A 13252-nucleotide genomic window follows, 5' to 3' on the forward strand; every position below is an offset into this window, starting at 1 on the left:
GCCCACAGTCAAGGGACATATGAGAAAGCAACAATGAACAACTAAAGGTGTTGCAACGAAAAACTGATGATTGATGCTTCTCATCTCTCTCCATTCCTATCTGTCCCTATCTATCCCTCTCTCTGACTCTCTCTCTGTCTCTGTAAAAAAAAAAAAAAAAAAAAAAGGCAACCCACCTAATGATATTTGCAACAAAACTCCAACAAGGGGTTAATAACAAAATTATATAGATCATAGATATCAATGCAAAACAAACTATCCAATTTTAAAAATTGGCAGAGGACCTGAACAGACACCTTTTCCAAGAAGACATACAAGTTGGCCAACAGATACATGAGAAGATGCTCATCTTCACTAGTTATTAAGGAATTGCAAATCTAAACTACAATGAGATATCACCTCACACTTGTTAGCATGGCTGTTCTCAACAAGTCAGCTAATAAGAAGTGTTGGAGAGGTTGTGGAGAAAAAGGAACCCTCATTCACTGCTGGTGGAAATAAAAACTGGTAAACGACTATGAAAAACAGTAGGGAGATTCCTCAAAGATTTAAGAATAGAGTTACCATATGACCCACAAACCCCCCTTCTGGTTATCTACCCAAAAAGTTTGAAAACATTTATTCTCAAAGGTATATTCACTCCTATGTTCATTGCAATATTATTCACAGTGTTCAAGACAGGGAAACAACCAAAGTGTTCTTTGATAGATGATTGAATAAAGAAGATATGGTACATATATACTATGTAATACTGCTCAGCCATAAGAAAAGATGAAATACTGCCATTTGTGATAACATGGATAGACTTTGAAAATATAATGCTAAGTGAAGTAAGTCAGACAGAAAAATCTAGGAACCATATGATTTCACTCACATGGGTTATAAAACTGAAACAAAAAAAACAGACAATATGTTGGTTACCAGAGGGAAGAGAAGGGGCCCTGGCCGGTTGGCTCAGTGGTAGAGCATCAGCCTGGCATGCAGGAGTCCCGGGTTTGATTCCCGGCCAGGGCACACAGGAGAAGCGCCCATCTGCTTCTCCACCCCTCCCCCTCTCCTTCCTCTCTGTTTCTCTCTTCCGCTCCCGCAGCCAAGGCTCCATTGGAGCAAAGTTTGGCCCAGGCACTGAGGATGGCTCCATGGCCTCTGCCTCAGGTGCTGGAATGGCTCTGGTCGCAACAGAGCGGCGCCCCAGATGGGTAGAGCATCGCCCCCTGGTGGGCATGCATGGTGGATCCCGTCGGGTGCATGCGGGAGTCTGTCTGACTGCCTCCCCGTTTCCAACTTTAGAAAAAAAAAAATACAGAGGGAAGAGAAGGTAGTAAAGAGGGCCAGATATATGGTAATGGAAGATAATTTGACTTTGGGTGGTGGGCACACAATACAATATACATATCATCTATCATGGAAATGTACTGTTGAAATTTATATAATCCTATTAATTAATGTAACCATTATAAATTTAATTAAAAATTTAAATAAAAATAATTAGATACTTTGTCTCAGAATATTACTACATAATAGCTTATATAACTTTTATGCCATGACAAAAACTAATAGAGTGCTGATTATAACTGCGTTTAAATTTGCATTCAATTTATCAAAATCCTAACATAGAATGATAATAATAGTGATTACATTCTTAAATTCATAGCAAAATAAATTGCGTAGGCATAACAGCTACCCCTCATTTCTTTTTATTTCAGTAATAAATGTCTATTCAAGAAGGTGTTTTGTTCAAGCCAAGGATTAAGTTTCTTTAGTGCTAGATTGACAATAGCATGCTTGATGTCTTCACTGAGTCATTAACTATCTCTGGTTCTAGTATTTGCATAATAATGAAAATCACATACAACAAATACCTTAATGATCCTTTAGATAGTTCAGTGAGGAGGCTAAGATTTTTAACTTTCTTAGAATAATATCTTAAATGTTCCTTCTAACTATACAGAAACAATTGTTTATTGTATCTGGTATTGACCAACTAGAAACAAACTAAATAAAATTATTAATCATATTTTCTCCCACGCTTTACCAGAAATAGGAAATTAGCCATAGAAACTGCCTACACAAAGGTAGCAGATTTGCTCTAAAGGCAGCTCTCACAGAATTTTCTCCAGATTTATTAAATTTAATTTCTATGACTCCTCTAGTTAGTGTTCTTACACTAGTCTGGGCACTCAAGTGCAAAGCAGGTGATATTAGTGATTATAATTCAGATTCAAGGAAGAAGCAATGCTGGGATTGTGGCCAGCTGCAGAGCACCTGCTCCCTTATAGAGACACTGCTGCTCAGCTTCAGCTGTCCTTGTCTCTCAGGAATGCAAACAGTGTTGCCAGATCTGATGTTTCAGGAAACCAAAACTTCTGATTCCTGTGTTAACTTGGTCTAAAGGGAGTGTATCCGTGGGCCAGATCCACTGTGTGGGCTACCTGTCGGCAGCTGAAATAATAATTATTGTTGGAATGATTACTCTGAATTACTAAAAGTTCCACGTGATCAAAACAGGAATAAATAGTTTTCTTTATATCATTCTAAGTCAGCAAACTGTTCATATGTTTTAGAACATTTTTTAATAATGTAAGTACCAACATATTAGACAGAACATTGTCTTTTTAAAATATTCTTCTTAATGATTATCTAGAAAGATGATAGATAGATAGATGTTTCTTAGAAATAAATAAACAATTAAACTCTGGCTATTTGCCTCAAAATAATAAGATGTTACATGGACTTGTGTAGAATATTATAAAGCCTTTAACAGATACAGAAAGAAGAGCTGTGAAGGACTTTAAGTATCTAAGAGTGAAACAAATTATAGAAATGCTAAATGAGTATAAGTAAATTATGTTGCTCATTTGGAAAACTGTTTTCTATATTCTATATGATTACTTAGATTATGGGGACATTAAATTAAGTTTTATTGGAATTTAATAGAAATTAAATTAAATTTCTATTAAATTCTATTGGAAAATAGAAAACAGTTAATTTGGTTTTAATAAAGCAGCTCTTCAATGCAAAATTAAATACTATTGCTGATTGCTTTAGGGTTTACATAAAATACAGTGAGTTAGATTGAATTTTATGACTTTCAGCTAGTAGTTTTGGAATTTTGGAGATACTATTTAATTTACCACTTTGTTTTTAACTCAGATCAAGTGTGTGTCTAAAATGAAATGAGCATGGCATTATGATATTATTACTTGTAAGGATGAATAAGATTTAAAAAACACCTTTGTTTATCTGTCTAACTTAAGTGTAAATAGTAGTCATAATATATGTTTTATATTGATTTTTAAATCATAAAATGCTTATCTTACATTAAGTATAGTAAAGCATTGTGTAAATTTACAATAATTCTATATACAAGGTGGGACAAAAGTAGGTTTACAGTTCTTAGTATATGAGACAGCTAATTCTTGTATTATTATTTAATTATTGTATTTTCTATATGAACAACTGTAAACATACTTTTGCCTCACAGTGTACAGTGAGTTACATCAATATATTTTAGAAATCTGCTCATGCTTTACCTTTCTTCTGATCTAGCAACTCAACTTTATTTATACTAGTTTAATTCAGCTCTGGCCAAAATTCATCACACAAAATTATATAAATTATATATCAGCACAAGTGTGTGTGTTGGCATATATTTAATATTTCATGGATATCTTATAATCTAATGTATTCAAATAAACTTATATTTACTTTTAGAGTAATAGAACTTTAAAAGTTTCTGTGGGAATACTTTTGAAAGATAATTTATCTTTAAGAATTTTAGGAGAGCGGCCCCTGGAGGTGTTGCAGATGTGGCTGCGGTGCTCCTCTGTGTCATCAGGTGGCAGAGAGAAGAGAGGCTTGTATCTGCTAGCCTGGTGTCCTGGCCGTGGACGCTGGATGATTGATAGCCTGACACCTGTAATAAATAAATAAATAAATAAATAAATTTTAAAAAATTTAAAGAATTTTCAGAGAATGTAATTATGAGCAAAATAATTACATTTTCTATTGATTGGTTATGTGTAGTATTGTCTTTTGCTTTAATCAACAAAATGCAATATTTTAAAATTATTATCTTATTTGGGAAATTTTGTCTTCTCTGTTTTTGTACTGAATTGTGAGATATCTAATAGCCTTATTAAATTTCTGGTTACTTTCAGGCTGCGCAATATTTGTATACCTTACATATTTAGTTTACGGGAGTTCTTAAACCATTGAACTGATTTTTTCTTAGGACATTTACATTTTGATTACATAGACTGTTTAGACTCTATCAGGGACACAGTAAATAGAAATGGACAGCAAGCAGTTCTGGGCAGAATATGCTATGACCTTGCTTGCACTGGCATTGGCTACTAAAGTTTCAGCAGAGGAAATATATTATGATAAGGAAGTAAAAATACCTCTGATAACTAAGAAAGTTATTACAATGATAGAAGATTTTTTTTACCCAGTTTCACTTGTATATTATGATAAATAAATATAAAAATTTTAGAATTCTTTAGTATGAGAGATAATTATTACTACAAAGAATTTTTTAAGAAAGGATGTTTATGGGAATGTCATCAGAAAAATACTTGATATAGATTCATTCTAGGCTCTGGCCAGGTGGCTTAGTGCATAGAGCATCCTTCTGGTGCCAAGGTCGTAGATTCAGCCCCCGTTAGGAAACGTACAAGAAGCAACCAGTGAGCGCACAATTAAGTGGAATAACTAAGTGGAACAATGAATCAATGCTTCTCTCTCTCTCTTTTATTCAATTTCTGTCTCTCATATCAATGTAAAATTTTTTAAGTGAAGATTCACTCTATTTTCAGTTGATAATTATAAAATTTCTAATTACTGTTTTATGATTAGTCTATAGGAATGCTGTAAATCCAGATTTTCTCAGTGTTCTCTCCAAAACGAAATTCAGAGTACAAATAAAGCATGTTTGGTCTGGCAGTGTATTATCAAGTTCTACCTGACTGGTGCCTGTGAACAAGTGCTCCCAGGTGAAGCTGAGAAAGAACAATGTGTCCATTCTTGCCTGTCACATTACTACAGTCTCACTCAAAATAAAGCTCATGGTGACTGAAAAATTACAGGGTCCCAGAGCCGCGAAAGTGAAACACCCTTACCTGTTGAATGGCAAAAGCAAATGCATGTATGGATAGAAATCTTGATTGAGATTATCATGTTTAATAACATATTTCAGAGATCTAATTTTTCTTAAGCATAGTAAAGTTCTTGTATTTTAGACAAATATAGAGCACATTGTGATGAGCAGAATTAATGTCCAACAACTTTCTATATTTCCATATGTTACAGTGGAAACAGCATTCAATTGGATAGATTCTAATTCCATTTGGCTGTTAGCACTTTGTGAAACGTGGGGCAAGTATTTTCATTTCTTTGGTTTCTCAAACATATATAGAGAAAACTAGTTTATCTTTAAGTCTCTTTCATGTATACAATTCATATTTAGATTATTAGATAATTTTAACATTTAAGCAACTTTCAACTTTTAATCTAAACTCCAAAGAATATGTGCTGTATTATAATTTGTAACTTTAAAAAAATGAATGCTTAATAATTTTGCTTTTTACACAATATAAAATATATTTATAATTATTATTTAATTCCTCAAGTTATTTAGTAACAATTTCTTAAAACAATCTACAAACGTTTTGCATTTGTGTTTTCTTCCTTCGCTGGGTAATTTGGCAATGTGCTTTTTGACTGGGATCTTCAAGACAGTGAAAGCGTGTCAGTCATTTCGTTATCCATCAATCCAAAAAGTAATTCATTCTTTTTTTTCTTTTATATTTGTTTCAGTCGTACAGCATAGTGGTTAGACAATTATATAAATGACAAAGTGATTCCCTGATAATTTTAGTACCCATCTGGTACCATACATAGTTATTACAGTACTATTGACTATATTTCCTGTACTTTATATCTCCAAAACTGTTTCATAACTTCTTACTCCTTTCACCTTTTTCACCCACCCCTTCCACTGCCTCCCATGTGGCAACCCTCAGGGCATCACTGAATATGTTTCTATTTTGTTTATTTTGTTGTTTACATTCCACATATAAGTGAAATCATATGGTCTTTGTTTTTTCTCTATCTGACTTATTTCACTTAGATAATACTGTCTAGGTCCATCCATGTTGTTACAAATGGGAATTTCATTCCTTTTGGAGTAATATTCTATTACTTATATGCACCATAACTTTTTTTATCCATTTGTATATTGATAGGCCATTGTGTTGCTTTCATATCATGGCTGTTGTAAATAATACAGCAGCGAACATAGGGGGACATGTACTTTTCAGATTAGTGTTGTGGATTTTTCAAAATATATTCCCAGATTTCAAATTGCTAGGTCAAATGGTAGTTCCAATTTTTTTTTTCTATGCCTTAAAACACTTAGATATTTATGTACCGTCTTATTTATTTTGTGCCAGAAAAGCTTGACATATCCAATGTAAGAGTCTCCATACTTACACTGAACAGAAAGGGTTGTATAAAAAGAAATATATCCAAGATGAGTAAAGTCCTCTAGAAGTGGAGTACAGTTGACCTTTGAACAACATGGGAATTAGGGGTGCTGACAGTTGAAAATCTGCATATAACTTTTGACTCCCAAAAGCTAAACTACTATAGTAATCGCCTACTCTTGATTGGAAGCCTTATTGGTAACATAGAGCAACAATTAATATATATATATTTTTTTATTTTAATGGGGGGGTGACATTGATAAATCAGGGAACATATGTTCAGAGAAAACATCTCCAGATTATTTTGACATTTAATTATGTTGCATACCCCTCACCCAAAGTCAAATTGTCTTCTGTCACCTTCTATCTGGTTTTCTTTGTTCCCCTCCCCTCCCCCCTCCCTCTCATGCCCCCCACCCCCCTTAACCATCACACTCTTGTCCATGTCTCTGAGTCTTGTTTTTATGTCCCATCTATGTATGGAATCATACAGTTCTTAGTTTTTTCTGATTTACTTCTTTCACTCAGTATAATGTTATCAAGGTCCATACATGTTATTGTAAATGATCTGATATCATCATTTCTTATGGCTGAGTAGTATTCTATAGTATATATGTACCAAAGCTTTTTAATCACTCGTCCACTGAGGGACACTTGGGCTCTTTCCCGATCTTGGCTATTGTGAACAATGCTGCCATAAACATGGGGGTGCATTTCTCTTTTTGGAACAGTGCTATGGTGTTCTTAGGGTATATTCCTAAAAGTGGGATAGCTGGGTCAAAAGACAGTTCGATTTTTTGTACTGTTTTCCACAGTGGCTGCACCAGTCTGCATTCCCACCAGCAGTGCAGGAGGGTTCCCTTTTCTCCACATTCTCACCAGCACTTATTCTGTGTTGTTTTGTTGATGAGTGCCATTCTGACTGGTGTGAGGTGATATCTCATTGTGGTTTTTATTTGCATTTCTCTAATGATTAGTGATGTTGAGCATCCTTTCATCTGCCTATTGGCCATCTGTATGTCCTCTTTGGAGAAGTGTCTATTCATTTCTTTTGCCCAGTTTTTGATTGGATTGTTTGTCTTCCTGATGTTGAGTTTTACAAGCTCTTTATAGATTTTGGTTATTAACCCCTTATTAGACATATTATCAAATATGTTCTCCCATTGTGTAGTTTGTCTTTTTATTCTGTTCTTATTGTCTTTAGCTGTGCAAAAGCTTTTTAGTTTGATATAGTCCCATTTGTTTATCCTATCTTTTATTTCACTTGTCTGTGGAGATAAATCGGGAAATATATTGCTGCGAGATGTCAGAGAGCTTATTGCCTATGTTTTCTTCTAAGATGCTTATGGTTTCACGACTTACATTTAAGTCTTTTATCCATTTTGAGTTTATTTTTGTGACTGGTGTAAGCTCGTGGTCTAGTTTCATTTTTTTTGCAGGTAGATGACAAATTTTCCCAACACCAATTTATTAAAGAGGCTGTCTTTATTCCATTGTATGCTCTTACCTCCTTTGTCAAATATCAGTTGTCCATAAAGCTGTGGGTTTATTTCTGGGTTCTCTGTTCTGTTCCATTGATCTATATGCCTGTTCTTATGCCAGCATCAGACTGTTTTGAGTACAATGGCCTTGTAATATAACTTGATATCAGGAAGTGTGATACCTTCCACTTTATTCTTACTTTTCAAGATTGCTGAGGCTATTCGTGTTCTTTTCTAGTTCCATATAAATTTTTGGAATATATGTTCTATATCTTTGAAATATGTTGTTGGCATTTTAATTGGTATTGCAATAAATTTATAAATTGCTTTGGGTAATATAAACATTTTAATGATGTTTATTCTTCCTAACCATAAACACGGTATATGCTTCCACTTGTTTGTATCTTTCTTGATTTCTTTTATCAATGTTTTATAATTTTCCGAGTACAAGTCTTTAATCTCCTTGGTTAAATTTACTCCTAGGTACTTTATTTTTTTGGTTGCAATAGTGAAGGGGATTGTTTTCTTAATTTCTCTTTCTGTCAGTTCATTGTTGGTGTATAAAAATACTTCTGATTTCTGAGTATTAACTTTATACCCTGCCACTTTGCTGAATTCATTTATCAGGTCCAGTAGTTTCTTGACTGAGACTTTAGGGTTTTTGATATACAATATCATATCATCTGCAAATAATGATAGTTTTACTTCTTTTCCAATTTGGATGCCTTTTATTTCTTCCTCTTGTCTGATTGCTGTGGCTAGGACTTCCAGGACTATGATGAATAAAAGTGGTGAAAGGGGGCACCCCTGCCTTGTTCCTGATCTTAAGGGGATTGCTTTTAATTTTTACCCATTGAGTATAATGTTGGCTGTGGGTTTGTTGTAGATGGCCTTTATCATGTTGAGGTATGTTCCCTGTATTCCCATTTTGCTGAGAGTTTTGATCATGAATGGGTGCTAGATTTTATCAAATGCTTTTTCTGCATCTATTGAAATTATCATGTAGTTTTTCTCCTTCCTTTTGTTTATCTGATGAATCACATTGATCATGGTGTATGATTTTTTTATATATTTCTGGATTCGGTTTGCTAATATTTTGTTGAGGATTTTAGCATCTATATTCATCAGGGATATTGGCCTATAATTTCCTTTCTTTGTGTTGTCTTTGCCTGGTTTTGGAATCAGAATTATGCTCGCCTCATAAAAGGGGCTTGGAAGTCTTCCTTCCTCTTGAATTTTTTGAAATAGCTTGAGAAAGATAGGAGTTAGTTCTTCTTTGAATATTTGGTAGAATTCACTTGTGAAGCCATCAGGCCCAGGACTTTTCTTTGTTGGGAGTTTTTTGATAACTGTTTCGATCTTATTTGTTGTAATCAGTCTGTTTAGGTTTTCTGATTCTTCCAGATTGATATTTGGAAGATTGTATGTTTCAAGGAATTTATCCATTTCATCTAAGTTGTTTAGTTTTTTGGCATACAGTTCTTCATAGTATTTTCTTACAATATTTTGTATTTCTGTTGTGTCCGTTGTTATTTCTCCACTCTCATTTCTAATTTTATTTATTTGAGTCCTCTCTCTTTTTTTCTTGGTGAGTCTAGTTAAAGGTTCATCGATCTTGTTTACCTTTTCAAAGAACCAGCTCCTGGTTTCATTGATCCTTATTGTTTCTTTAGCCTCTATGTCATTTATTTCCTCTCTGATCTTTATTATTTCCTTCCTTCTACTATATCTAGGCTTTACTTGCTATTCTTTATCTAGTTCTTTTAGATGCAGGGTTAAGTTGTTTATTTGAGGTTTTTCTAGCTTCTTAAAGTATACATGTAGTGCTATGAATTTCCCTCTCAGTACTGCTTTTGCTGTGTCCCATAAATTTTGAGTTGTTGTATGCTCATTATCATTCGTTTTTAGGTATTTTTTATTTCTTGTTTGATCTCATTCTTAATCTATTTGTTATTTAACAACCTGCTATTTAATTTCCATATGTTTGAGAATTTTTGAGTTTTTCTGTTGTTGATTTCTAGTTCCCTGCCATTGTGATCAGAGAAAATGCTTGATGTGATTTCAATCTTCTTATATTTGTTGAGACTCATTTTATGCCCTAACATGTGGTCTATCCTAGAGAATGTACCATGAGCACTTGAAAAGAATGTATATTCTGCTGCTTTAATGTGAAAGCTTCTGAAGTTATCTATTTAATCCAGTTGATCTAGTGTGTCCTTTACGTCTGCTGTTTCTTTGTTAATTTTCTTTCTTGAAGATCTATCTAGTGATGTTAGTGGAGTATTGAAATCCCCTACTATTATAGTATTGCTGTTGACCTTGACCTTTATATCCATCAAAGTCTGCTTTATATATTTAGGTGCTTCTGTATTAGGTGTGTAGATATTTATAATGGTTATATCTTCCTGTTGGATTGCTCCCTTTATCATTATGTAGTGGCCTTCTTTATCTCTTACCATAGCCTTTGTTTTTTGTTCTTTTTTTTTTAACCTTTGTTTTAAAGTTCATTTTGTCTGGTATAAGTATTGCTACCCCAGATTTCAATTATATTTGCATGAAATATTTTTTTTCTATCCTTCTACCTTCAGTCTATGTGCATCTTTTGTTTTAAGGTATGTCTCTTGTAGACCGCATATGTACAGGTTCTGTTTTCTTATCCATGCAGCTACCTTATGTCTTTTGAGTGGATTATTTAATCCATTTACATTTAAGGTTATTGACATGTAGTTGTTTATTGCTATTTTATTTTTTAAAACTGTATTCCTCTTTTCTATATTCTTTTCCCACTTTGATCTGTTTACAACAGTCCTCTTAACATTTTCTGCAGCATTGGTTTGGTTGTAATGAATTCCTTGAGGGTTTTTTGTTTTTTTTTTTTGTCTGGGAATCTTTTTATTTCTCCTTCAATCTTAAACAATAGCCTTGCTGGATAAAGAAGTCTTGGTTGTAGGTTCTTGTTCTGCATTACTTTGAATATTTCTTGCCATTCCCTTTCTGCCTCAGGTGTTTCTGTGAGAAGTCAGATGTCATCCTTATGGGGGCTCCTTTGTAGGTGATAGCAGCTTTTTTTATTTAGCAGCTTTTAATATTTTCTCTTTATCACTTAGCTTTGGTATTTTAATTATGATGTGTCTTGGTGTAGATTTCTTTGGGTTTCTCTTTAATGGAGTTCTCTGTGCTTCTTGAACTTGTGAGAGTCTTGTCTGCATTAATTTAGAGAAGTTTTCAGTTATGATATGATTGAGCAAAGTCTCTATCCTTTGTTCTTTCTCTTCTTCATCAGGAACCCCTATGATGCAGATATTATTTCTCTTCATGTTGTCACAGAGCTCTCTAAGAGTTTCCTCAGAGTTTTTGAGTCTCTTTTTTTTCTGCTCTGCTTCCATGCCTTCTTTTAACTTGTCCTCTAACTCGCTGATTTGATCCTCAGTTTCATCCATCCTGTTTTTAATTCCTTTCATTGTGGTCTTAATTTCTGATATTGTATTTGTCATCTCCGACTGATTCTTTTTTAATATTTCAATGTTCTTTTTTATATTTGCTTTTTCTTTATTTAGGTGTTTGTAATGACCATCCATTGTTGTTCTGAAATCCATAAGCATCCTTATAATCATTATTTTAAACTCTGCATCTGGAAGTTTGGTTATTTCCATATCACTCAGTTCATTTCCTGGAGGTTTCTCTTGTGGTTTCATTTGGATTGTACTTCTCTGTCTTCTCATTATGTCTGTGTGTTTGAGTGTATTGTTTGTAGATCTGGTTGAGTCTAAGCTTGGTGTTGTCTGCCTCCAGTTTTCAGTTGTGTTATTTTTTAATTATGGAAAATTCGATTGCAAAGATGTCAGTTCTCCTCAAGTTAACATATTGATTCAATGCCCCATTTTTATTTTTTAAGGAACTTCCACACTGTTTTTTTTTTCTTATTGAAAATTATGTTGTTTTCTTAGATTAAATACCTCATTAGCTTAAAAAGTTAAAGGATATTCTTACTATTTTGGTTCATTTTATAGCACATAGTATATAATCAAATTAAGCAATGATTTTTATTTAAATCTTTTTTTATATCTCGAAAGATAATTTAAATCTTAAAAAAAATTAAGATTTTATTTATTCGTTATTTCAGAAAGAGGGGAGAGAGAGAGAGAGGTTGAAAGAGAGAGAAGGGAGGAGCAGGAAGCATCAACTCCCATATGTGCCTTGACCAGGCAAGCCCAGGGTTTAGAACCAGCCACCTCAGCATTCCAGGTTGATGCTTTATCCACTGCACCAGTACAGATCAGGCTATTTAAAATTTTTAAAACATTTTTTAGGAAAAATATGGGGATTTTAGACTAACAACAGGCAGCAATAGTATAATTAAAGCTAGAATAAACAAAAAGATGAGGATAAAAGGAAAATACCTTAAAAAGTCACCCTGTTCAGTGTCAAACATAATTATTTCTGACCTGTGGTGATGCAGTAGATAAAACATCCACCTGGAATGCTGAGGTCGCTGGTTCGAAACCCAGTCAGAACACATATGAGAAGCAGCTACTATTGAGTTGATGCTTCCTACTTCTCCTCCCTCTTTCTCTTGTTCTTTCTCTTTATCTCTCTTTCTATAACAAACAAACAAAAACATAATTAGTTTCATTGCTCTGTATATAGGTGTGCAAAAGATCCAGTTTTTCGCCTGACCAGGCAGTGGCGCAGTGGGTAAAGCATCAGACTGGGATGCAGAAGACCCAGGTTCGAGACCCCGAGGTCGCCAGCTTGAGCGTGGGCTCATCTGGTTTGAGCAAAAGCTCACTAGCTTGAGCCCAAGGTCACTGGCTCAAGCAAGGGGTTACTCAGTCTGCTGAAGGCCCCTGGTCAAGGCACATATGAGAAAGCAATCAATGAACAACTAAGGTGTTGCAACGTGCAATGAAAAACTAATGATTGATGCTTCTCATCTCTCTGTTCCTGTCTGTCTGTCCCTGTCTATCCCTCTCTCTGACTCTCTCTCTCTCTGTAAAAGAAAAAAATTTTTTAAAAAGATCCAGTTTTCTCTGTCAGTCACCACTGAAATATATAAAGAAATGAACATGAGGATAAGTGGCCTCTCTCCTTAGCAGTATTAGATAAGCAAATGAACTAATTAGCTTTCTTCCTTCTTCCTTTCCACATCCACTTTTCTCTTTCCCTCTTTCCCTCCCTGTCTATCTTTAACTATATTTCCAACTGCTAATTTGGATAATTGTGATAGTTTCTAGAGAGATACTGAGATGTATGAAAAACAGTTTTTGTTTTGTGGGAGTCAGAGTG

General features: G+C 34.2%; 1 protein-coding gene and 1 non-coding gene across 50 annotated transcripts in view; both read left to right on the forward strand.

Moving 5' to 3' along the window:
• The window catches only part of RIMS2 (regulating synaptic membrane exocytosis 2), a 644704-nt gene that overhangs the window by 518120 nt on the left and 113332 nt on the right, over nt 1-13252 (forward strand). The gene's annotated exons all lie outside the window — the stretch shown is intronic.
• On the forward strand, nt 3786-3917 carry LOC136401649 (small nucleolar RNA SNORA17). Its single transcript, XR_010750666.1, has one exon. It is a non-coding gene; the product is annotated as a small nucleolar RNA SNORA17 (small nucleolar RNA).

The sequence above is a fragment of the Saccopteryx leptura genome, chromosome 3 (genome assembly GCF_036850995.1).
Source record: "Saccopteryx leptura isolate mSacLep1 chromosome 3, mSacLep1_pri_phased_curated, whole genome shotgun sequence".
Classification (NCBI taxonomy): domain Eukaryota; kingdom Metazoa; phylum Chordata; class Mammalia; order Chiroptera; family Emballonuridae; genus Saccopteryx; species Saccopteryx leptura.